The sequence below is a fragment of the Catharus ustulatus genome, chromosome 1 (genome assembly GCF_009819885.2).
Source record: "Catharus ustulatus isolate bCatUst1 chromosome 1, bCatUst1.pri.v2, whole genome shotgun sequence".
NCBI lineage: Eukaryota > Metazoa > Chordata > Aves > Passeriformes > Turdidae > Catharus > Catharus ustulatus.
In genome coordinates, this window is record NC_046221.1 from 121,068,391 (window position 1) to 121,095,755 (window position 27,365).

Genomic DNA, 27,365 nt, shown 5'->3' on the forward strand with positions numbered 1-27,365 from the left:
ACTCACAGTCAAGCCATAAACCTATGCAAGCCTTAAACAGAGCTGGTGTTCCTCAGAAACCACCCCTTAGGCTGCACCACATGGAAGCTGAGCTGACCCAGTCAGGGCAGAAGCTGCTGGTCTAGGCTTTCAAATAACTTTCCTAACTTTTCAGGACTTGTTTAGATAAGGGAAGAACAAGGACTACTTGTATTCACCTGCTAAACCAAATCAGATGATTGTTGCCAAAAACAGAACAGCAAGAACAGAGTGTGCATGGGAGCCAGTAAGCTCAACAGTCCTGTGGCAGCAAATAGGTGGATGCAATAAAGAGGTAGTTGTGATAGAAAATAGAATATCCTAGGACATCCAAAGAGTGGATCCAGGTGACAAGTACTAGCATAGACTCAGACCAGGTTGATAGGGACCATAGAAAATATCAGCAATTCCTACTTCCTCTGAATTTCCTGCTACCTCAGACTTAGCCTTCCTGATTGCTTCATATCTTATCCTAAACACTTCCACACCAGATAACTTACCCAAGGCTCAGCAGCTGCTAAGGAACAGCTCCTACCAGAGCAGGCACTGCCAGCAGGAGACACTGTATGAGCTACTTGCTACAGCCTGATCCAGAACTATGGTAGTGCCCACCCTCCACATTCCATGTGTGTCTGGAAATAGAGCCTGTGTCCACTTTTGTTCAAGATATGAGTTTCTTTATGCCGTTGCTTTTCAGTTACTTTCTATTTTTGTTTCCAGCCAAGATCATTCTTTGGGGGCTCTCACAGAAGGGCTGGATGACATTAGAGACGTCTGGGGTTGAAATTTCAAATATTCCAAATTCTGGGGTGAAGAGCTGCAATGGATGGGATGGCACAGCTGGGATTCCAAAGCCACTAGGGCCTGTCTCCAAGAACAGGATACAAAGAGCTTCATGGGGAAACAAGAACTGGGAACAGGAAAGTCAGAGAGAAGATGATTTACTGCTCATGTCCGACATATGCGTGATTTCAAGTTACTGCAAACAGCTGTCAACCACTCAAGAGAAAACAATTAGTCAGGTTGTCCCTGACGACGTGACCCTCACAAATCTCACAGGAAGTGATCAAGCTGCAGCTGGTGGAGGGACTGGCTGTAGCTCCACTTGTTCCACTGCTACCCTACCCCCATCTGCTCTTTTGGCTCTCTGAGTTTTTGTGAAGGACACAGCCTGCAGATGAGAGCCTGGTTTGGAAGGGCAGCTCAGAAGCCCTCCAGTAGCCTTTTAGACATGCTGCACAGCCTTTTGGAAACCCAGCCTGAGGTGGTAAAGCCAGAAGTCCTAGCAGCAGCTAATTTGCTGCTAAGTGGAAGAACAGGTAAGCAGGCTCATTCAAGATGAAGGTTATTCAGCAACTCCACTACTCCAATTGGGCTCAGCAGCAGGATTGTACAGCATCAGCCAGGCAGGAGATAGGAAAGATTGTGAAATGATCTGCACTAGCTCCTCTTGACTTTCCTGATGATTGAAAATTGTGCCAGGTCAGGACACAGGGAATAAAGAGATCACCCCTATAGGTTGTCCTTACAGGTAGCATTGCCTTCCAATGCCTTCTTTATGTCCTCTGAGAGTGCAGGCTGAGAACCTTATGGGTGGCAGGTGTCACCTCCTAACTTACTTGGGTAGCTGTCACCTTCTCAAGCCCAAGCTGATGGGTAATGCACCAGAAAAATTTAGGTGTTTCTAGGTTTCAGGTAACCAAGGCAACCTTCTTCTTGGTACTCAGAGTTGCTCCAGTGCTAACTACTTTCTGTCCTGAATAAGAGCTACTTCACACAAACCCTGTGCAGCAATCTTCTACTCAGTGGTACCAGCTGTGACTTCATTAATTCAATGTCCACATGTTACCTGATGCTCTGTGCTGTCCCAGAGGAAAATGAAAACTGTATGTGGCCCATGGATGCTTCATACAGCTGTGTGGCTGTGACCAGCAATGTGATTACCTGCCCACTGCTACTGCAGCTGTTCAAGGGCAGCCTGAGCACTGCGGTGCCCTTGCACGGCAGCAATGCTAACAATGGGCCAGTGCCTCTCCACAGGGAATTTTCTGTAGCAAGTAGCTGATCCTGGAAAAGGAAAGCTACTCTTCAACAAGAGCCCACTGTGGAAACTGCCTCCAGAAACACCACATTGCTCTGAACTAACAATCTCTGTGGTGCAGGGCCTGTAAGACACAGGCTCAGTGCCCGTCCAGGCTGGCAATAGGAGGTGCAATGCCCTGAATACAAAGCAGAAAAGAAACAAGCAGACAAAGATATCACCACTGTGTGATCTTGCTAATTTGAAATGATCACACACACCTGCTCCTGAATTAGCTCAAATCTGTTCTTTCAGGTAATTCAATATTAGTGATCACAGAGTTGTGTATTAAATTAAGCATAAATTAAACACATTCTTTATTATTGTGGGCAGTCTCTTCAGACCAATCAGGCTATCTGCAAATGGCCACAAATCTTTAATAGAGGAATATTCCTGCAATCACTAGTTGCCAGCTCAACCTTCTCATTGCCTACCCGAATGAGCTGTGAAGAACCCATCAGTCCAGCTGCTTTTCTTGGCTCTGGAAGATGATATTCATGAGAACCACAACAAAGCTTTATTTAAACTGTCTTTTCTACAGAAAGGCAATTGGGGCATTCTGTAGAGTGCACATAGGCCATTTTCAGTCTCCATCAGGATAGTCAAGATGCCGTCCCACCAACACAATCCAGTTCATTGAAGATGGTTCTCAAATTGGCTTCAAGTGTTAGACCTGCTTTGATTCACTAAATAGCAATTTTTCCACTCACAGCCACAAAACAAGCAGAAGCAAAATGGGACAGATTTCAAAGTATAAAAACAGGTAGTGGCAGGTGAATAAAATATTTAAAATCAGCAAAGATGCAGAAGAACCAGCTTTTACTAACTTTCAGAATCAGAGGATCTCAAGGCAAGTATTTTTTCTATCTGCTGTATTATTATAAGTTGTTGATGGAAACTGGAAGTAACAAGATGAAATAAAAAATGCTGAATTGAGGATTCATGGCCAGAAAATATCAGTGTAATAAAATGCAAGTGGCTGTGCTTTAGGTAGACCCCTGCCTCCAGGAAAGATGCCAGCTTTCCCAGCTTTAGCCTAGTTAGTATGTATATTGTTAGTCTGAACAACAGGTCAAATGCATGTTGAGTCAATATATGAAGTTTACAATGATCTGCGCATTAATCCCCAAAGTGTTTTTTAATATTTTCCAAAATTTTAATCACAAAATTAGTCAAGATTGTAAATTACTGTGTGATATATTTCAAATAATCATAATGGAACTGCCTTTAAAAAAAAGTATTTTTGTTTGTTTGTTTTAATTTCTCTTTAGAGTCATAAAACTTAATTTTCCCAGGCTCCAAACTGGAAATGAGAATAGGAACTGATGAATATCCACATATAAGATGCATTAACTTGTCTCATACTCCAAAGTAAAGTTTATTTTCTATATTACTTTTCTTTGAACAAACAAAAGCAACCCATCTTTAGCACATGAAGAGCATACTTCGAATAAAATTTATAAATATTCTGCTTAGAGGTCAACATGACTTTCTTTAAAATAGTAGGTTACAATAAGAAAGGAAATTATGAAATATTAATGCTAAAGAATATACAGCTTTTATTTTCTCCAGCAACACTGAGTGAAGAATGACTACATGACTTGAATCTCATTTTTTAAAATCCACTCTGTACTACTTGTTTAAAAATTGCTACACTATTATAAAGCATGTTGACAATAGGCAATTTACTTAATGATAATGTCTTGAGATAAAATTATGAGAAAAACAATACAAGTAGTGACTGTGTAAGTGCTGGAATTTCTAAAGATAAGATGTTTGACTGTGTCTACTGTGATTACAAAACTCTGGCTCATACAAAACAGCCAGACATTTAAATGTTTTAGCTTTACATGTGTCTGTGCTCTATCTTTCCCTGTTCCTTTTATAAAGAATTTAAATCCTTGCAAATCTATTTTTGAACAAAGTGATCTTTTCCCTGCTTTTTCTTTAATTGAATGAATCCAGGTACTCCTTGAGATCTCCCTCAAATTAATTCCCTGGTTATGCCACTTATGCTTTACTCACTATTTTTTAGTCTTCTATTAATGCTCTGTTTTTGTATTCAAACATACTGCAGAAAGAGCTCAGCAATAATGAGATGAAGGAATATTTAAAATGTAGAAAGAAGTTTGTTGCCTGTTTTCGTTGTCCATGACAAAGTGTTTCACTGCCCAGAGTCACTGTTTCCTGCAGCTTGTGCCTCTTCATGCCCCCAGACACAACCCGAACAGGGATCCGAGCAGCTGCTTACACTGGTGTGTAGAGGGATTGGTGTGGACCCTACAAGGCTCATTAAGTCAGTAATTAACGGTGCTCAATCAAATATCATTGGACATTCCTCTGAGTCTACTGACAAATTGCTCGACCCATCCCAGGCCGCTTACCACTCTCAAAAAGTATTCCAGAGCTGATCTGAAGGTTAACAAGGTGTTGTGGTTAAACCCCGGCTGGCAAGTACTTGGCAGCTGCTCGCTAGCTGCCCCTTCCCAATGGGATATGGAGGAGACCTGGGAAAAAGTGTAACCTCCGGGGTTGAGAAAAGAACCGTTTAATAATTGAAACAAAGTAAAAAAGAATAGTAGTAATGATACTACTATTAACAATAGTAGTAATGAAAAGGAGAGAGAGAGGGGAATAAAACCCAAGAAGAAACAAGTGTTGTCCAATAGAGTTGCTCATCACCCACTAATCAGTGCCTAGCCCACCCCTAAGATTGGATCAGCACCCTCCTGGCCAACTTCCCCAATATATAATAATATATATAATAACTACTGGGTATGGAACATCCCTCTGGCCAGTTCAGGTCAGCTCCCTCCTGGCTTCTTGTGCACCTGCTCACTGTCAGAGCATGGAAAACTAGAAACGCTTTGACTTAGGGTACGTATAAACAACTAAACTACAGTGTGTTACCAACGTTATTCTCATACTAAGTCCAAAACATTGCACTGCACCAGCCAATAAGAAGAAAATGAGCTCTATACCAGCAGAAACTAGGACATATGGGCCAGTTTGGGGTAGTCCCCATGTTCTGGATGCCAAGAGCATGGATGTGGACTCCCACATTGCCAGCTGGCCTCCATACAGGAGCAGTGCCCTGCAGCCTTGCTTAAATCAGCAGTAGAGACATTGTCTGGGAGTCAAATCCTCCCAAAGTGGGAAATCAATTGCTGGGCATGAACGCTGGCTGGCTAATGTGACTCACAGTCCTTCCTGCAAGGACTTCCCCTTCAGTGACAGGCTTGAAGTTTCATTCTTGCCCCATTTCACACCATCCCCCAACTCTCTTGATCTACGCACAAAGACATGTAAAACGTGATGAACAGCTGATCTACAGATGTAGGGAGGCTGGAATCAGCTTTTTTTTCCCCTTTTGATGAATATATAATGAGAGAGTTCCTTTCCTGCTTACACTTTCTAAAGCAGATTTTGTACATATTCTTCTTAACAGTCCTTAACAAGGACACATAAATCCACAACATTTCAAATGATGCCAACAACCTGTCTTTTAAAATATGTTTTATAAAGCACAGTGTATTTATTCTACTCTAACCCTTCTTCGTATTAATTCTTTTAGGGCAGACCTGATGAGTTTGTTTTATGTCTCCTCAATTTACTATTGCACAGCAGTCCATTAAGGGTAATTCAGCACCTCTTTTATTTTTCCACATTATTCACATTATAGATAAGATTCTACTAGACTGCTGGAATCTGTTATGCATTTATGAAACTAAATTTTATTTTAACCAATGCTTTGCTAGGAGGTGAATATAAACTCAGTGGAATACTTGATAATGAAATGAAGATAGAAAGAGGAAAGGAGGGAGAACAAGACAGACGTGGCATTTACGCACCACTTCTCCAAAAAGAAAGGTACAAGATCAAGGTGCTTGCCCTACAGAGGAAAATGGAAACTCGAGGTACTTACAGTGCACTTCCGAACAGAAACAGCTCATTTTACATAAACTTTTGGAATCCAAATTTCCTACCAAAAGAAATCCCCAAACCCAATACAATGCATATTTAATCAGATCTTTCCTTTTTTTATAAAACTTTCATTGTGAAAAAGATTGTTTTTGGTTTGTATTATTATTATCATTATTATAAGCAGAACTTGAGGAATTCCTTATTGTCTCACCCTACAATACTTTTAGAGGTTGGTCTAATACTGAGTATTTTTGCAACATTATTTTAATCATTGATGATACAATTCAAAGAAGACCAGAAAGTATTGCCGCTACTTTCCTGAGCTCTACAGATGCCCAGGGACATCTGGGACCGATTAGAAAATGTGACAAATTATGGTCTCACTGCTTCTATGGACTGAGTCTTGCAGGGGATCAAGGCAGTGACCTGTGTGCTGGACACAGGGTATTGAGACGGGATTGCAGCACACACCAAGCAGGGTGAAGTGATTGTGCCATCTGCACATCACCATGAGAGGCAGGCCTTTACATCAGCACCAAAGATCTGTAAGTCCTGTTGACATTAATCAGGCTCTCCTCATAAACCCAGCAGGGTATGAGCTATTTTCAGCTATTTGGGTGTCCTGTTAGAAATCCTCACCAGCTCTCAAGTCCATTCCAACCCCCAGTTAGGCTGTGCTGGTGAACTCTGGGAAAGTGTACAGAGGTGCCTTTGAGTGCCTTGCATCTTGTAACACTTTGTTTCTCAAACTTGATCCATTATCTGAACACTTTTATATGGGAAGCTTAAATGCTTTTCATTTGAAATTCTGCCTTAGTAAATCTCCATGACCTGAACTCGCCCACGTGGTCTGGCAGAACACACAGGACACCTTCACTCGGGCTCTTGCCAAGCTCTTCACCTGCATCCTCTGGCTGTTATGTCCACACATTTATATTTCCTGTTTTGCTGATCTGAGAGATTTTTATTTCACTTTTCACCAGGCTAGTAAATCATTCTTGCAAGAAAAGAAACATTGAAAGATAAGCTTACTTGCTCTTTATTTCTCCCAACCAAGCCTCCAATGGACCTTAGGAGCTGCTTACAGCGGATTTTTGGAGTTCAAGGTGGTTTTTTGGCTGTTGGTGGAACAAGAACGCCTTTTTTGCCTCTCAGACTAACAGGGTTGTGTTTAGCTGTAACTTTCAGAGGAGGCTCGCTCCTCTCACGATGCTCGCTCTGCAGGAACAGACACCCCGCCGCAGCCCTGCCCCACCTCCAGCCGAGGAGCTGCGCTCGCCGGGCCGGCCCCCCGCTCTCCGCTCGCCCCGCTGTCCACCACATGCAAATGTTCCCCGGCAGCAGGAAGTAACCGGGCTGCGAACCACCCGCGGGCCGCGCCCCGCCCGCGCAGCGACAGCAGCGCTCCGGCCCCGCCGCCGGGACCGCGGCTCCGTGCCCCGACCGCGGCTCCGTGCCGGGAGCGCCGCTCCTTGCAGGGACCGCGGCTCCGTGCCGGGACTGCGGCTCTGTGCCGGGACCGCCGTTCCGTGCCCCGACCGCGGCTCCGTGCCGGGACTGCCGCTCCTTGCCGGGACCGCGGCTCTGTGCCGGGACCGCGGCTCTGTGCCGGGACCGCGGCTCTGTGCCGGGACCGCCGCTCCGTGCCCCGACCGCCGTTCCGCGCCCCGACCTCCGCTCCGTGCCGGGACCTCCGCTCCGTGCCGGGAGCGCCGCTCCGCGCCCCGGGCGCACCCCGCACCCCGCACTCCGCTCGCTGCCGCTCGGCTGGCGCACCCGCCAAAGTAAGTGCCTTCGTGCCTACCCCGGGAGCGGGAGGGCGGCGGTCCCGGCGGGCTCCGCTTCTCCCGCGGGGTTCCGCCCGGCCGCGCCCCGCCCCGCTCCGGTACCGTGCGGTTCGCGGAGCGGCGGGACCCGGCGCTTTCCCGGCGGTTCTCCCTCGCTTCTGCCCCCACCAGGAGTTGCCGCTGCCGCCCGACCTGCCCGGCAGGACTGGATGGGGTTTTAAGGGAGATAACCGCGTTTGGGATACAATAATAACTCTCGAAGGCGTGATTTATCTGATACTCCTTTGCCTGGCTCTCTGCTGTGATCCAGAGGGCTTGGGTACCTTCTCGCTGTTTCGTGCCGGGGTGCGTGTGGAATTAACTGGTTAAAGTCTGCAGTCGGCGCTTCAAGCCAGAACGATAGCCTTGCTGAGGTGAGGTGATGCGATCCCTGGGTATCCCTTCTTACACTGCTTTTTTCTAGGAGCGTAATTTCTGGTGCATTCTGCAACTTAAAGCTTCTTCCTCTTAACTGTATATTCAAATGTGCTTGGAATTAAAAGAAAGATGAGAAAATGTGATGTTTGGTGTGTGGTGTTGCTTGCAGACTACTATTATAGATACTGTGTTTCTGAGGAGCAGTCTTGAAGGGTTTTCTCCTTACAATTTTAGTTTAGGAGCTGATGCTGTACCTTCAGTGAAGCAGTTTAAAGTTTCTGTGGAAATTGCATCTTTCAAGTGTTTGCAGTGAATGGGTTGGCACAAACTCATCTCGCTGCCCTGCTCCCTTCTGTTGGCACGAAAGACCAAAGGGATTAACGTTTAAAACTTGTTTAGCCAGATCATATTCCTGCAGATGTACATAGGGAGCACAAAGCTGGTTTCATCTGAAACCCACGATCAACATCCCATCTCTTGCCTTTCGTTCCCGCCTTTGAAGAAAGAGAAACACTCTGACCAATCTTACTGTATTTTAGGACATCGTAATACAAATTGAAAATTAAAATTTTTAAGCTTGATCCCATCAACTACCTGTAAGACTTTTGCAATTTAGGAATAGTAATGTTACTTGAAAGTATCTGTAAAGTGTAAGTGCCACGTAGATAAGTCTGCACTCAACACAGTATCACTACAGAGGTAAAACAAAAAGCAGAAGATACGTGTTGAGAAATTGCAAAGCTATGTTGGGAAAACATAGCTCAGTTTTACCGAAAGGAGAGTCAAACTGTGTTTGTGTGGATCGTTTGCCGCTCAACACTGAGGACAGAATAGGTGTTAACTGTTTAATAGGTACTATCAACAGCACTGAAAGTATAGATGAGAAAAAAATTCACATAGTTTTCTCTGAAAAAGTAGCAATAGGCTGGAAATCAGTTAAATACTGTTAATGGGATGTTATGAAACCTTGGAGAAGGATTGAGTGAGATCAAAAGATGTCTCGTTTTATGGATCTCTTCTGAGATTGAAAGTTTTTTTCTTTCTCTGTTTTAACTTTGTGAGCTACATACTAGTTAGGAAAGAATTCTTTATTTAATAACATCAAAATCTATTTCAATTGTGTGCCGTTGAGATAATTTTTTTTACCATAATGACATAGAAAGATCATCTTTGTACCATACCTGTCTTTTTTCTATTTCTGAGTAAATAAGAGGTTTTCCTACAGAAATATACAGAAGACATGGTAAGGTTTGGGCCTTCCTTTTAAAAGCCCCTTGACCAGTGGAGTTGTGCAATGACTTTCTGACAAAACAATCAATTGTGAAACTTTACAATGCAAAGTTAAACCCAGTTACCTTTAAGTTGTTTAATACTATGGGGTTTGATGTTACCCTTTTCAGTGGAGTTTCCATAGATGTGAAACTATTCCTTGCAGGTATTTATGAACAAATAAGTGTTTATGAATGTATCAGTAAGTATTTCATAGCACTTTTCCCCCAGTTTATCTATGTAATTGAAGTGACCTCTCTTCCTATGGCCTTTTTGACTCCTGTAAACTTAATGGCATCACAGAACAGCAAGTGTGAGGGAAACAATTCTGTGACAGGCAATAAAAACAAGTCCAAGGTCTTCCTGGCTCAGGTCAGTCAGTACCTGTTCTTTAGTGGGATGTCTCACCAAATCAGAGATGTTAGACCTGGCGCTTCTTGTGGGGCACGTCAGGGAGCAACATTGACCTCTCTGTATCATTTGGGAAAGTTTAAGTGCTGCTGTATTTAATGTCAGATGTGATTCCATTGCTGTCACAAAAAGGAGATGTTTGCCTACCTCTACTCTGCATATTATTTTAAATATTCATAGGAATCTTTGAGGTTTTGGGATGAACACATGTTGATCATGAGACAATTTTTGGTTTTGTTTTTGTCAAAGGGCTAGGTGTTTTGGGAAGGGGATGAGATCTTTCCTCCTCTCCATATGTGCATGTCCTGAGTAACTGAGTGACTTATTTTTCTTCTATCCAGGGAGTTGTAAAGCTATTTTTACTCTTGGGGTTCAGGGAGCCTTTTTCAAAACTGAGTGAACACAGAAGACAAGCATATGGGAATAACTAACTAACGAACCAACTAACTAAACAATTAATGGGGTGGGAGTTAGGTATAACCTAGGATTCCTAGCAATCTGCTGTGGTAGCATGGCTGTACGCAGAGGGGGATGTCTGCTCCCACAGAGATCCCAGAAGGATATGAGCTGTCATGAGCTAATGCAAGGGATGGGAGGAGAATCTGTGGGCCGGGGATCCTGAGGATTGTATGAGCTTTATATGCAGGGAATGATACTTCCTTTTGAAGCTATGGAGCTGAGTGTGTAAATAATTGCACCAAACCATGTGACTCTGCTAAGCAGCATTTATTATGATATTGCCTCTGTAGGATTTCAGTCTGTAAGCAAAAAGGCTTCATTCTATAGAAAAACCAGTTCCCCCGTCTGAGAATTCAGATTTGTTGGTCCTGTTGATCTTATTCCTACTTCCTATTTCTCCCATCTATTCTTGTCCCCTCTTTAATGAGAGTGTAGGAATGCTAGAGATGGTGTCATAAGAAAGACTTCCAGACTTGCTAAGCCATACCACAGGAAACTGTTGATAAAAATATAAAATTGCATTTGTATGAAAACAGTCTTTAATGACGCATACAGGGAGAAGGAGTCTGCCACCCCGTAAACAGTGATGGTGCCTTCTCAAAGAAATCAGCCTGTACTAATAAAAGACAAATGCAATGCAACTGTCCTTAGTGTGACTGTTCCTAGTTTAAACTTCATTGTCCTTCAGGGAAGGATGGAAAGGTCTTTGCTTTCATATTTATTTTTGCCTGATTCAGATACATTTCCTGTTGACATTGTCATTAAATGCTGTAATTTCCGAGACTGAATTATTCACGTTTGAGTTCAGCATCTTTCCTGAAAAATGTAGGTTCATGGAACAAAACATGAAGGCAGAACTCATGATGTGCTGGAAGCATTTCCTGCAAATATTTATGAGATACTTGCATTTTTTTTGTGCCCTAAAGAACTACTCACAGAGGTAAATAGACTGGTTAGTTTTGTCAGGCAAATGTCAGAAGGGAAACTGTATTTTGACAGTAACACTTTGCTGGGGAGAAAAGAAGGAAGATACTAGGGAAAGGTGAAGGGAGTAATGGGTAGATTTCATTTCTCTGGTGGGTTAAAAGGGTGGACTGGTACTGTCCAGGCCAGCCTTTGCTCTGCCTTTGGTCAGCACTGCCTTTCTTTTTCAAACTGCTGGCATCTTAAGTATCTACAATTGGTTCCTGTGTTTGCACAGCACACTTGTCTTACGTCTTCAGTTCAAAGGACTCCAATAATAAACAGTCTGAACAAAGTGTCCTTCTTCCTCTATGGTCTCTGCTGCATGTGGCAGAAGGCTACTTCTTCCTGTGGTTGACATATTGTAGAATTTCTTACTTTAATTTGCAAAGGCCAGCTGTGATAGGAAATAGTGAAATCTTAAACTGGAACACGTGATAGTTCACCAAAGGCTTTGAAGTATGGGATGCAGCTACTCTTCTGCAATGGCACCTTTTGCAGTTTTCTAAATTTTAGAGGGCTGCTCTAAGTATGGAAATGATAAAATTTTGAAGGGAAAGGACTCCCTCTGAGATGTGCTTTTAACTTCTCCTTTGTTGGTTTAAAAAAAGCTGTTTCAGGAAGTTCGTCAAAAAAAGCATAATCTGCTAAGTGGGCTTTCTGATGTGGTATCTACAATCTATTGCTTTTTTTTCATGTTTCCTTCATTAGTTTGTACAGATAGGTGAACACAAATCTGTTTGGGTTTTTTGGGTTTTTTTCAATGAAATCTTATTCAGGTTTTATATTAGGTTTGAACTGTAGTAAATATGGTATCACAGGAATTAGTAGAGAAGTATATTTGGCTGCTAAGCAGGTTTTCTCTTTCCATGTATGGCTGTAGCAGGGGCTTAGAAGTAAATTAATACCAAAAGTTAAAGAATATGTTTGAGTGAATTCCTATGTAGTGGTAACACATTTATAAATCAGTAAGTCTGACCTATGACTAATTTCTACTGTATTCAGACAAAAAGAATATTTCCTGGTAGTATCAACTGAGTAGGGAAAGATCTGAATAGTAGCACATCTATTGCATATGTTGAAATTGCCCACTCAAGTGTCCCTTGCCAGAATCATGAGGTTTATATTCATTAGATCCAGTGGACAGAAAATGGTTTTCTCCAGGGCAGCCCCAGCCCTACCATGTGTTTTGATGGATTTTTAAAACCCTTCGGTAGGTACCAAATGCCCTGGGGAGCTGTGATTCAGGTGTGAGTGGACAAGGACTGGAGAGCCAGGGTTAAGTGATCGCCAGAGCTGGTGTCAGTGTCACTGAGGAAGTGAAAGTTTTCAGTAAACAAACAGGAAGGGGATGGGCAGGGGAAAGAGGAAATCCTATATTGGACGTTCTGTGTTTGACTTGTTCAAAATACACTGCAAGAGTAATTTGAATGTGCCATTGTGATGTAACAGAATGTGCAAATGGGATTCAAAGTACACTTTTGTAACTCCAGGCTTATCATTGCAAAAGATGTGCTGAACTATGCAAAGGCTGGAGGGAAGAGTTGCAGCCCATGAGGGGTGTTAGAAAACTTACCTTTTAAGCAACTCTTTTGCTGGATTGCTGGTGTGGTAATTCGTCCTCCTTTTCCTGTCCAGCTGTATTTGCACTGGGCTTCAAGAGAGATTGCAGCAGCTGTCCTGGCACCAGTGGAGAAGTACCAAGTCATTCTGAGGTGTAATCTCAGCCCATTTCTCTTTGGATGTAGATGGCCTGATTGATGGCAGGCAGTAGACAGCAGTGCTCCCACTATGCCTGACCAGGAGAGCATGCCTCTTCTCAAAATCTGCTAAATTTCCTTGAGAGCAGTTATCCTCCCTCTGCCATAACGCTTACCAGTGTTTCCAAAAACGTCCTTGATCCACACTACTTCAAATGTCTTCATTAGTAATGATGTGCTGTTTGTTTGAGGCTTTTTCTCCCCAGTTTCCTAGAAAAATCCATGTTTCAGTGTTTACCCTGCTGTAGGAGCACTCCCTACCACAATTTCCTTTTTTTCTTCTCCCAGCATTCTATTTATTTTTGTCAACATCATTCTGCTGTTTCTTTGTAGCTTTGTCTTCAGGACTGTCAGTGTTATAAACTGTTTATTTCATCCTTTGATTTAGATGTCTGCAGCAATTTCATTTTCCCCTTCTGGAAGAGTAAGGCTTATCACCTTTCATAAGCCAATTATCATTTGTAAACTGCTTATCAGAGAATACACATCCAGAAATATGTACCCTCAGCCTCTTGAGGAGATATGAAGGCCAGTGGAGTACCAACCTGGAAGTACTGACATGGTCTTCAAAGTATTTTAAGGCTATGCCTTGTTTAAGGGCAACTTTGTACCTCTGTAAGTTGTCAGCAAGATTATTCTGTGTAGAGTACAGTTATGTGTAATTGGTCTTTAGAGACAGCTAACTGCCGTTTGACACATCTCATTTAAAATTGTGACCTCAAACTGACTTAAAACAGGTTTCTGCCTTGAAAATGGTCAGTGTGGATTGTCCCCTGCCTCTTTGTCTGTCCTTCTTGTGATGCTGCTTTGACCTTCTCTGGTCAAGTTTCTTTTCTGTTGCATGCAGATTTTTGTAGTGGCGCACGTAAAAAGTTTTTGAGCCACCATTGACCCTCCTTGTAAACCCTTCTGGTTCAGGGAAGCATAGCATGGGTTTATCAGCATGTGTGCTGGCCTGTGGAGAAGAAATCAAGTCTTAGTGTTGTGGGGATGTGGTGCTGAGACAACAACTCTTGCTCCAGGATTGATGTTCTGTGCTCATTGGTTTTGGTGTGCCCCGTACACTGACCCCATAGGAAGTGAAACTTTAGAAATTTGGCTTGGAGAAAGCAGTGCAAGTTTAGAAGAACCTAGTTCAATGGAGCTGGCACCAGCAGAAAAGAGTTTTGGTAGAGTGAACAAGTGGGAGAAGGCTGCTTCAGGTAAGATACTTCTGCTGTAAATGGAGCATTTAAGCAAGACTACAAGTGTCAAAAATGTGTTTGAGTAGTTTATTCAAATCATATGTATTGGATTAGGTTTGGATCAGTGAAAGGTTCTTTTCCCTACTCCTGCAATAAAAGCAGGTGGTTTGTATGGTATGACACAAGAAAGTAATTTCTCCTTGGAGCACAGAATACAAATGTTTATTACGTGTTCTGTATCTTGTCATACTGATTGAGAATATGTGCTTTCCCAGAGACTATATTTGTCTCTACCCAATTAGTTATTCTCTTCATTCTTATTTGATTTTTTTTTTCTATTTTGGTCTCTTTGTTTCTGCAGTCCTCCTGCTTAATTTGTTTCTCAGTATCAACTCCAATTCTGATTTCTTAGGCATTTTGGCCTCTTCTTCTACACCTTTTCTCATATGGTTTGTGTTGTCCTGAGAACTTCCCATGTGTGGCCAAACAATGAAGTCTTACCAGTTTTTAAAGCATTTTCTATGCACAACACTTAATACTGTGGAATTAAAATGCAAGTTGTGGACTTGTTATGGTTCTCCTGAAACAAGCTTGGACAACCATTGTAAACACTGATTTGGTTTTAGTTCTTGCTTTGAAAGGTAGCTGCATGGCCTGTGAGTGTTGAAGTCACATTTAAACACTGGGGTTTGTGCACAATCTAAAGCAGTTTTTCAAAGTATAGCATAATCACATGTCCTGCCTGAGAGCTATATACTTGAGTTATGTGGAGTTGCAAAGGTTATAAACTTTAATGAGCAGCCAGTATGGTTGCAATCATAGTGCTGTGAAATTCTTGCAGTCTGCAGTATGGATGTGAAAATTATTGTCATAATCCTTCAGTTTACTGTAAGTCTAAATCTGCTAGAATTATTGTGAGTGCTGGCCTATTTTTTAAGGTCTGTGTGCTGCCCTTTGTGCAGAAAGTCTCCTGAAGTCTTTAAGCTCCTACAAGCTGTGTGCTGTCACTTACAGGATCAGAGCCTGGTTCAGTGAAACTTGCTGTGGTTGTAACTGCTGGGTCTTCATCTGCTATCAACCAACCATTAAACAGGACTAGAAACAACAGAAAATACTGAGTGCTGCACAATCCAGTAGTGGTATGCTGTGAATATGAAAATGTTGGTTGTTTTTAGAGTGAGAAAACAAGAAATTTCAAGGCGAAGTTAAAAGAGTAACAGAGGTCAAATTATGTATCAGTTATTGAAATGAAATAAATTAGCATATTGAGCAAATGCAATGTGTATCTTTAAGTCAGCCTCCTAGTCAGATCTTCTGTTTAATACAGAATAATTTCTCTCAGGTATAAGAGAACTTGATTAAAGTTAATAAACTTGCATAGCTGCTGTCTTGGTAATATGGGAAATATTCTTGCCCTTGAGAAAGATAATCTGCAAAGACATACCTGTGTTTAGAATTGGAGTACTCCAGTTCTTCCTTACAACCTTTGAAGCAGGAGCAGTCAAGTGAACTGTCACACCAGGTATTTACAATCTTTCCTTCAAAGAGAGCTTCCAAATTCTCATTCTCAATCCTTTATGAAAATAGAAAGCATGTGAAATATTTCTAATTTTGGTTAATGTTAGAGAAACTTCTTATTCGTGCTCATGCGTGCAATAATTGTGAAAAACGTGCTTAGAAACTTGGATGTGAATTCATATTCATGTTCATTCAGTGACATATTTCCTTCAGTGAGGTATTTCCTTTTACACTCTTACTGCCACCCCAGCTTGAGCATGTAGTTCCACAAGGCTTAGAGCATACTTCCCTCTTTCTTGTCAGGCTTTCAGACCCCAATTGGTGAAATTCTGCAGCCCCTCAGGATATGTTTGGTAGACTTAAGAGGAGTATCTATTAAAAACACCCTCTGATCTCAAGGACTTAATCTAAAAATCTCCCAAAATTCCTAATCACAGAGCACTTTAAATTCTCTTCGTTGTGTTTGCAGCAAACTGTTGGATACCCTTTGCTGCTACACCATGTGTGACAAATTGCAACAGTTGCTTGAAACAATTCACTAATCTGGGTGAGAAACCAACTGGTACATTCCTAGTTTAGATTCATGCCCGTGAAGGAATATAATTAACACAGAGTTTAAAATTAAGCAAAATAAATGAGTTATAAATAGGCTTCTGTGAAGTGCCAGAACCTGGGGGATGTTCTTACACCCTTGAATTTAAGGGAGATTCTACTATTTGATATCAGTGAGAACAAGACAAGGTGGATACTGTGGATACTTACACAATTAGTGCTGAATGCTGGTCTAATATCCTTGCAAAGATTAAACAGCAAAAAATTTCATTTCTGCCACGCAATTTAGTGGCACCGGATTCGATGGTGATTTTTTTTTTTTTTTGAGGGCTCTTGCAGTTTCCTCTTGCAACTTGAGCAAACTTGTCCAATGTTTGCAAACTTTCAGGAGGAACTGTGAGTGTTTGCTCATGTCAGCATGAATGATTTAACCCCAAATTTTTGTATAGGTCTAGAATCCAATTTTGTGTCCATATTACATATCCCAGCCCAATGTCCTCTGTTTCAGGAGAGGTCTGTGTATATCTAGTGCTGTACACCTAATGACACACAATACAATCTGCTGAAGGAGTAACATTTTTACAATTTAAATGTATGCTGAAAAAAAAAGTGAAAAAAAAATCTGCTTCTCTTTCATGAAATTCAGTGATTTAGATATGCTCAAGACATAATATGATGCTATTATAACAAGGATGCTGTGTTTTATTTGCAAGTTTAGTCACAAGTACATATCAGCAACCAAACATGGAGTTGACAGCAGATAAAGAAGACTTCTGACCAATGAAGCAGAATGGCAAAGGCAGCATGGGGCAAAGTAATACGAGTTACACAATGGCAAGGCTGTTACGGTTGGGATCCATTGACATTGAGGTCATTCTTTCCTGATTTAACCAAAACTGTCATAATCCATGTTGAAAGTGGATTGTAGAATGCCTGAAATCAAGTAAGGTTTATAAAAATTGATTTATTTCCTGGGGATATAGTTACCCAAATTGGAAACAACTAAGGCTAATATGCACTTATGTTCTGTTCCCCATTTCTCTCTTTTATTAAACACACTGAAAACAGAAGATAAACCCAGAGGAGAAGTGGTATACTTTCTATGAGACCACCCTCAAAACCTTCATCAGGGCTCGCTGGCTGTGAATTTGCTGTCCTGCATCATGATTTATTGATGTGATGAGGGATTTGGACAGGCTGGATTGATGGCTTGAGTTCAGTTGCATGAGATTCAACAAGATCAAGTAGTGGGTGATGCCTTTGGGTCACAACAACACCACACAACACCACAGGCTGGGGGCAGAGAGGCTGGAAAGTGGTTTGGCAATAAGGGATCTGGGGGTGCTGGTCAGCATCCAGCTGAACATGAGCCAGCCAAGTGGCCAAGAAGGCCAGTGACATCCTGGCCTGCATCAGCAATAGTGTGGCCAGCAGGAGCAGGGCAGGGATTGTCCCTCTGGAATCAGCACCGGTGAGTGCTCAAATCCTCACCTCAAATCCTGGGGTCAGTTTTAGGCCCCTCCTTACAAGAAGGACATTGAGGTTCTGGAGTGAGTCCAGAGAAAGGCATCAGAGCTGGGGAAGTGTCTGGAGGACAAATCCTACAAGGAGTGGCTGAGGTTTGTTTGGGGTTGTTTAGACTGGAGAAAAGGAGACTCAGGGGAGAGCTTATCACTCTCTGCAATGCCCTGGAAGGAGGTTGTGTGCAGGTAGGCTTTGATCTCTTCTTCCAAGCAGCAAGTGACAGGACAAGAGGAAATTGCTTCAAGTTGGGCCTGGGGAGATTTAGATTGGATATCAGGAAAAATTCCTTCACTAACAATGTGGTCGGGTGTTTGAACAGGCTGCCCAGGGCAGTGGTAGGATCTCCATCCCTGAAAGCATTCAGAGTACCTCACTAAACGTGGCAACTGGGGACATAGTTTGATGATCTTAGAGGTCTTTTCCTGCTTTAACAATTCTATGATCTTTGCATTCTATTTACAATGTAACAGTGGGTTTGAATCACAGGCACACTTCAAAGCAGGAGATCGCATCTGCGAAATAGTCTTTATTGCCAACAACAGATAAATTAGTTGAAGGCCACCTTCATGAATAACTATCCTCTCCCATTAGATGTAGTAGCTATTAATAATTTGCTTCAACAAGAGTCCCATCAATCCGTTTGTCCGGGCATGTGGAGGTTGAGCATTAGGCTGCCTTACTTGAAGGAGACAAAGGTTTCAAGTGTCAGCTACTACCTGCAAATATGCCTTCCTCTGCACCTTCTGCAGAAGGCAGAGGAGCAAATTTCAGCAGAAGGGCTCGTTAGGGTGCAGCCTGGTGATGATCCCCCAAACTCAGTGTACAGTAATTTCACGAATACAAACCGCACTGAGTATAAGCCGCATCTCTGGGTGTTGGCAAATATACGTTCTTGGTCCATACATAAGCCGCACCTGAGTATAAGCCGCTCTGTCATTCGCAGCGAGGACCCGCGTGCAACAAAGTTGCCAATTAGTAACAGAACCGCAGCAGGGCGGGGTTTACTGGCTCGGCTCGGGCTGTGCAGGCTCGGCCCGCTCGGGGCTGCCGACGGGGCCGGGTGGCCGAGCCCGGCGCTGCCGCTCAGTGAGGCCGCTCGGGGCTGGCCACTGCTGCTGCTGGGCTCAGTCACCATGGCCCAGTGCTGCCCCGCGGTGGCAGGCAGGGACGGAGCCCGCTCCCGCAGCGGTGGGCGGGGACGGAGCACCCCGCCTTCCCCCCGGGCCGCGGCAATGGCGCCACGGGGCCCCCGCCGCCTCCCCCGGGCTGCGGCACAGGAGGGAAGGAGAGAGCTCCCCCTCCTCTCTCCCCGCCCCCCGTGCTGCCTGCAGGGAATCAGGCTCTACCTGTGGCGCAACAGAGTAACAATTTGTAACAATCGTGAAATGCCGGCTTTGCAGCTGCTCGTCTCGGCACTCTGGCTGGCACTTCTGAGGTTGTAAATGTCAGAAAATTATTCACATATTAGCCGCTCCTGAGTATTAGCCGCATTTCCGGTTTGGGAGCAAAATCTTAGTCAAAATGGTGCGGCTTGTATTCGTGAAATTACTGTAAGTTAGCAAGTTGCTCACTTTGCCCCTTGCTACCTTCTGAGGCTCAGTGAAAACAGGGAGAAGCTCTCATTTCTCTTTCGTGTGTCACACTGTAAATGCAGGCATGGGGCACTGCACAGTAATACTCAGATGATTTGTGTGACTGTACCTTTGCTTTCCAAACATCAAATATTGAAAACAACTCCTGAGTAAAGCTACTGTGGGCATGAACCAGGTCTTTAGGACTCATGTGGGAGCTCTCAACTACACCTTGTTTTGGGAGGCAAAGTGTCTGTGAAGGAGAAGGGGAGGATGAATAGCTGGGTAAGTACTGTTGGGAGTGAAGAAGGATAGATCCCAGATCTGTGTTCTTCAAAGAAACTGTGTGAAGCTTGTCCTATCCTTCCATCATGTCACTTGTTACAAGGATGAAGACCTTTGGCCTCACTCCCAACAGCTTTGTTGTTTTAATGGGTAGTTTCTCATTTTTCTATACCACTGTTATTGCTCTAATCACTAAAAAGGTGTGGAGAAGGATCCTTTTCCTAGTGGCAGGCATAGACATACATAAAGTGCAGAGCAAATATAGACTACTGAAAATTTAGCACACTACCATTATTGGCCAAAATCATCAATTTAAAGCTGAAAAAAACAGTATGTGAGTCAATAGATACACTCAACTTGGAAAGTAGATTTCATCCTTGGGGTTTGCTAGCTGGATTGGGACACTTCCTAATAGTTAGGAAGAATGTTGATCCTTTTCAGTGTAGTGGTTTGGCCAAATTTTAATTTGGAAATGGAGATTTGGTTATATGAAGCTGCTGTTTGTCATTACTGAGAGTTTTAACCAGTCAAGAAAATGACATTTTTACTTATAGCTTTCATTACACTTTAAAGTCTTTAAAGTATTTTGGGAACCTTTGCCTTAAGTTGGTTAACGTGTTGGCACAGCTTTTCTGTTCCATGTCATATGATCCTTTTGAAGAATGTGATAAAAGTATTTATTCTGTTATGTCAAATTAAGATGTTATTTGACCTTTTCCCCCATCTTCAAAAGATATAGTACAGTGGAAAAAAAGTTGAGGAAATGGGAGATGTGGTTGCCTGAGGGCTGGCAAAGTGAATTAATTCATTGTTGATATTGATTCAAAATTCTGGAAGATGAAGTTGAGGCAAATGATTGTAATAAAATGAAGCAAGTATTATAAGGTCAGAAAACAGATGTTATTTTAATGTAAGACTTGGTATAAAATTAGTGCCAAAAATACTGACTAAATGAATCTGGAATATTTTCATGATATATAAAGTCTATTATGCAATGTTAGCAAAATTACAGTCTTTTGTGGATTAACTTTCTTGTGTTTTGGTAATTCTATTTTCCTCAATTGGATAAACAAGGATCAGTAGTTTGTACAAATTCTACTTCATTTCAATGTGATGTTTTGTTTCAGGATTTTATTTTCATCCTTCTGAAAGCATTATAACATCATTATACCACCACAGTGACATTATTTTCAGTGTTTCTTGCTGATTTTCGTTGACTTCAATGTGTTTTGTTTTTTTAACCACTGCCAAAATTTCTGCATGAAACCAAGATTTTAACTAATCCAGACAAAATTGTAGTGAATTTACAGGAAAATTGAAGATTTTTTTTTTCTTGGCCAAAGCTTCCCACCTGTGTTATAGCTACCTTTCATGTCACCAACTGTGATGATATTTATGTGTTATGCTGTCCTTTATGAGCTCCAGCAAAGACTGTGTATTTCAAGCACTGAATAAAGTTGCCCTCTCCCTGGACACTTAAAGGCAAGACAGGCAAAGGTTGGGAAGTGCCATTTGAATATGGAAAGGTGTTTACTCTGATAGAATTGGTTTTACCAAAGTATTCCTTCCTATTGGAAGTTTGAGATGTGATAACTTAAGTCACTGATTTGCCATTTAGTGTAGCAATGTGTTAGTTCGTGTTGGTTAATGCATTACTAAAAAGCCTCATCTAGCAAGGAAAAAGAAATCTAAATGGGGAGTATAGGAAGAAAAGATTGATATGATATGATATGATATGATATGATATGATATGATATGATATGGCTGCTCTGAATGGGCCTGCCTTTTCCAGAAACACATCAGTACAGCAGCTCCAGGTATTTATCTCACCAAAAGTTTTTGGTTCTTATGTCAACTGTTGGGGGATTTTTGCTGTACAGGCTGAGAGAGGTGGGGTTGTTCAGCCTGCAGAAGAGAATGCTCCAAGAAGCAGCTTTCCAGTACCTACAGGGACTTTTTATAAGGGCATGGAGCAACTGGATATGGGGGAATGGCTTTAAACTGACAGAGAGCACGTTTAGATTAGATATTAAGAAGAAATTCTGTACTATGAGGGTGGTGAGGCCCTGGCACAGGTTGCTCAGAGAAGCTGTGGCTGCCCCATCCCTGGAAATGTTCAAGGGCAAGGTTGAGTGGGGCTCTGAGTAACTTGATCTAGTGAAAGGTGTCCTTGCTCACAGCAGAGGGCTTGGAATGAGATGATCTTGCAGGTCCCTTCCAACCCAAACCGTTCTATTTATTCTAATCCACAGTCCACTTCCAATACAGTTGTATGGCAGCACACCTTTTGGCCCCATTGTAACTTGAATTTTTATTTTAAGGAAGTGGACTTGAAGTATGAATATTGCAGAGTCCTAATACCTAATTTCAATATGAAGGCAAATGTGGGAAAGAAAAACAGGACACCAAACCATAGAGGAATGGGTGGTGAGAATTTCATTGAGAGCAGTACTCAGCTTGGTAGAGGATTCAGGGAAGGTGTGTGCCAACCCAGACTGGTTCAGCTGGACTGAGATATTTGTGCATTCATGTTGGGAACCAGGGCTCTGAAGAGGAGAGGCAGAAATACTGGTGCAGGGCTCAAAACTGAGCATTGCAGAGGAAGTAGAAATGTGGTAGATGTATGAGTGCAGTAGGAATGCAGGTGTTAAGGAGCATGAAGGTGGTAGCATCATATTTTCTGTAACTGATATAGGAAAGCATAAAAATATTCTGAGCATGGACAAAGTAGAATTTATCTTGGTCTCAATTGCTAAGCAAGGAATTGTGAAAGAAGCAGAGCAAGGGGAAGTGCAGCAGACGGGAACCACTACCAGTCTCTTAGCAGGACCACTTTCTGTTTCCTGGTGTTACATTAGCATTACACTGAGACTTGTAAAAAGTACTTTCATTTGCAATGAAAAAATATGAGGCCCCTTGCGATATTAAGAGGCATTAGAAACACACAGGTGGCTGAGAATATCGTGCGTGACGAATAGCCTGGGAAAATAATGGGGAGAAATTTAATATCAGGGTGTAAGATGATGCACATGAGATAGGAGAGTCTGCTGTGACAATAGTTTGTCGTTATGAAAAGTGATACAAACCTAAATGTCTTTTTGGATGGCCATACAAGTATGAAAGGTCCGTGTGATGAAAGTGTGGAAATAATAAATTAATTTCTGGGAATTACTGAGTGATGTATTTCAGTAGATGGAAGAAATAGTAATACTATTTGCTTCAAGGCATTGATGAAAATCATCTTGAAACACCTGGGCAGCTCCAACCTCAAGTACTTGAGAGGGATGGGTTCAAAGTGAAACAGATATGTAGAAGGACTGCTAGCATAACCAAAGGAAATGGAAAAAACTGAGAGGGTTTGGTCTTTACAGTCAAGAAGAGAGGCTGATAAAGATGTGACTTCTTCCTAATCTCCCAAGAGGATGAAGGGCTAAATGCCATTTTTGTCTCCGAAACATTTTTAAGACTGGGACTTATGTGACAGCTTCTAAGCCGAGTGGAATGAGGTTCTGAAATGTTTCAGCAATAATATTTTGTTCTTCCCCACCATCACCCATTAATCTCTCTAAAAATGTAGCATGGCAAACTTGCTTCTGAGCTTGTGCCATGTGATTGTGCTGCCTAGAACAGATCTGCCTTTCCCAATGAGTAATTTGCAGTCCTTTGCTCTAATCATGGTCGATAAACTAGATAGCAATGTTGTCTTGCTTTGACAGACTTGCACCCCTGGAAGATTTGAGGGATTGACGTAGTGAGACCAGGTATGAGGAAATTTTACAGTAACGTGCTTGTTGCATACTTTTCCACCAAGATAATGTTGATTGCACTGGGGGTTAACTTGTTTCTTTTCTTCACCTGTTTATAGATATGTATGTCAAAATATTATTTTAACTTTGTCTCCCCTTTTCCACAAAGATTGAAGCAATTAAAATAATTCCCCCATTATTTTTCCATTTTCTTTTAAATGCTGGCAGCTGGACTGTGGCTTCTCACAGCTGAGGAGCAGTGGGAGTCTACACAGGGCAAGTCTGTCACAGCCAAACACTGGGTAGATTCAGGTTATCCATGCTCCTTCCATAAGCATTGCAGGGAGCACATGGTGATTTATGCCTGTGTGTGTCTATGCCCATGCATTTATCCATGGATAAATTCCATTTGGGAGACACAGAGATGAGGTGATCCAGACCTACAGAAATAAGCTAGATTTTAAAATATATTAAAATACATGCATCAAGGATTGACTGAGACATACAGAACCATTTTAGCAGAAAGGCAAGAGAAGAAGAAGAAACTGCTTAAGTTCCCCTAGCTAGTTGCCAGTGCAAAAACAAGATGTAGGAAGTGAAACAAGCTCAAAATGAAAGCTGACCCCAGATTTCTGCATTTGCATGAGTCTAATTTGATGAAAGTTTTCAGACAGTCAGGACTTACAGTAAGATTGAAATTTTTATCTATAGATAATATTTTATATCCATATAATATATGTATTATCTATACATAGTATTATATATATACAGCTAATATTATAAATGGATTGTATATATTTATCTGAGACTGGGGAGGTACAGAAAACAACTTCTCTTCAGTTGATGCTTTCATATTGCTCCCAACCACAGATAATTTATTTTTGCAACTCCTATTCTCACTATGGACTAATAGCAAATCTTCACTGGCACAAATATGTGAAGAGCAGTACTGATAAGTCACTGCTGAGCTTTACCACCTCCAGTTAAACTCCTGCTCTGTATTCCTTGGCAGTTGCTTTGCCATGTGATGAGGGGTAAGAAATGAACCCAAGTTTCCCAGAAATAGTGTTCCTCATAGTCCCAATAACAGAGATAGAGGAAATCTTTGCAACACTTGGATAGCACTGATGGTTAAGGTAAAAGAAGTCCTTACATTTAAGATTTTTAAATTTTTTTTTCATATAATTGTAAATTTGAACAGTTGATTGAAGTGACACAGAATGTTGGATGAGCTTCTGAGAAAGCAGGTGTTTGTGTCCTTGAGCAGAGCAGGATTACACAATCCTTCCTCCCCAGTTTTAATCTAGGTTGCTCACTCTGAGTTTTGAGACACTTCTGCCTTGACCTTGAGGAAAATGCACAGGAGTTCAGGAGGTCTGATGGAGGAATCACTTGCTGCTGTGTAGCAGCAAACCAACTGGCATTAAAGGCCAGAATGAAATATCTAAAACAGAGGAGGGCAATGGTATTGTTTTCAAATTTTGAAAGAGGTATTAAAAATAAAACTATTTACTCCTCTGCTCTAAACCCCCTTTAAAGCTCCAGCTGTGAAGCCAGTTGGGTTTTTATATATAGATAAAAACAGTTGCTTCCTGTTCTTTGATTCAGAAGTTTAAATATAAAGCAATATTTAAGACTCAAAGTAAGTTGAGGGTCTTAATTTTCTTCTTATTCTTATGCATGAGAAATCTGTGGTTTAAATGAAGAGTTTGTTCTTTGTATTCAATTGAAAACAAATTTATATTATTTATCTACGTATTAAAATGTGTATGTATCTATCTATTAAAACCCTAAGCCATATAGAGCATTGGTGTTTAGATACATGATTACTGACCTTTTCAACAATAGATATTTATTGGATAAAATATATACTTCTTTGATAAAATAGAGCTTGTATGCTCGTTGTTGTAGTTCTAATTATTTAGAAGTTACTTTTTTACTGGAAAAGTCAAAGTATAATCTTACAAAGATTTGAGAATCATTTCCACAAAGACATGATTTGATCAAGAAAAGAACAGACATGTCAAGTGGGTTTTGTAGGAAATAATTTCTAATGTGCATCATATATGTTGTTTGTAAAAAAATCACAAGGAAAAGAATGGTTATGAAAACAAAACAAAAAATGAGATCACCTTTGTAGATGATGCAAAGGGTAAGCACTGGGACGAAATGAAACCCCAAATGCTGCTGATGGTGGATGGACAGATGATGGTCACATGAAACTTGATTGTTTGCAGTAGGAAGTATTGTGTCCTTAGACACATTACTTTGATGGAAGTGTAGAAAAAGGCATAAAAAGCAATTCTATTTTGGGGACAGACAGCAGCTATTAACTGTGGAAGAATACTGCATTAGGTCTGACTTCAGCTCCTCCCAAAACATTTTGGAATTAAGACCTAAGTTCTGTAGTACCAAGATGAGATAGGGGATTCAGAGGGAAAATTCAAGGCAAAGGTAGACATCAAAGTCAGTGTCTTGGGAAACCTGTTGCTGAGGCTCTGTGTGATAGCTCTTAGGGATATCTCTGTGGCTTTTTGAAGGGTGCCTGAACCAAATTCTTGTCACCTTGCTGCAGCTGTTAATCTAAGGACTTGTGTTTACCTTTTAGCCATGACTGCAGTATGCTCTTTCTCAAAAGAGAAGCTGTTCCTTTTTTAGATATCTATTTATAAATATTAGCAGCTATGTTAAATAGAATTTCTTTTAATTCAGTGTTTATCTTTCATGCCTAGAGGTGTGGACAGGACAATAAATGAAAAGCATGAATAGGAAGTAGTGTCTCCTGTATTGCAGAACTGTTGGAGTGGGAAACATCTGAGTAGGGACTGGCAGCATTTTCTGTGATGTACAAATTATTTTTATCTATGATAAAAAATAATGGAGTTTGGTTTGTAGTGATGCTGGGCTCTCTGTATTGCTCTTTGCTTACTGCATTCTCTTTATCTTTTTATCTGCACAAAACCCTTCCTTCTGACACAGCAACAGAGTGCTGGGCAAATAAACATTTACAGCAAATGAAACGTTTTATTTATTTAGACACTCCTCCCTGCACTGGCATTTTAGTTAGGTCAGGATCCCACTCCTGAAGCAGTTGCCCACATGCTAAGCTGTAATCTGTGTTCTGGAGCAGAACTGGAGTGCAAGAATGAGGCTGCTTTGGCAGAATGCAGTGTGGGGCTCACCTTTAGGTAAACCCTTGTTATCACCTGGTTCCTACTAAATGTTCAGTCCTTGAGGCTACACTGGAGTGAAAGGGGCAATAAGCCCCTTAAAGCAGTTGGGCTTCAGCACCAACTCTTGGGGCTTTTTGCATATGTAGAACTAGATGAGTCCTGTGGGGACTGTGGACTTTCATCTCTATGAGGAAAGGAACCCAGAAAAACCAGTGCTTCATGATGAGGCTCAGGATCTTCTCTTTGTTTGAAACCATCACAAGGGTCATCTCACAAACTGTATTTGTGTGATTTCACACGACATCAAGTAAAATTCAGTGTCATTTTGAAGCGCCTCTGCGTAGTTGTTACTGATCAGTCATTACTGTCATGAATAAATGCCAACCTTGAGCTTACCAGCACAGCCTCACAGCAGGTTTGACTTAGGTTTGTTCATGTGCTTTCAGCTGCAGAAAAAAGTCTGAGTAAAAAATGCTTTTCTCTGAGTTTACACTGGCACTGGGCATGCTGCAATCTCTAAAGATGTGCTCAGCTTTCTTACAGGAATAGGGAAAGGGATTTTTGGCTGACAACTTGGATCAAATTACTTCATGCCCTCCACTTCAGCTGTTTGTTCTGTAGAAGCAGACTATTCAAGAGCAAAAAGGTTAGCACTTAAGTGGATAAATACCTGATCTTGCAGATACAGCAGGTAATTAAACACTGGCCTTCCTGATGTCTGGAG

General features: G+C 41.7%; 1 protein-coding gene across 4 annotated transcripts in view; it reads left to right on the forward strand.

The window, feature by feature from the left end:
* The first annotated feature begins 7,743 nt into the window (after window positions 1-7,743).
* The window catches only part of LYN (LYN proto-oncogene, Src family tyrosine kinase), a 50,081-nt gene continuing 30,459 nt past the window's right edge, over window positions 7,744-27,365 (forward strand). For 2 of the 4 annotated variants that reach the window (XM_033077029.1, XM_033077054.1), the window contains exon 1: window positions 7,744-7,806. The gene's annotated coding sequence lies outside the window, so the exon portion shown is untranslated. Of the gene's footprint in view, window positions 7,807-7,962; window positions 8,223-14,234; window positions 14,291-27,365 lie in introns of those variants that run through there. The other 2 variants (XM_033077038.2, XM_033077046.1) reach the window with 2 other exon arrangements.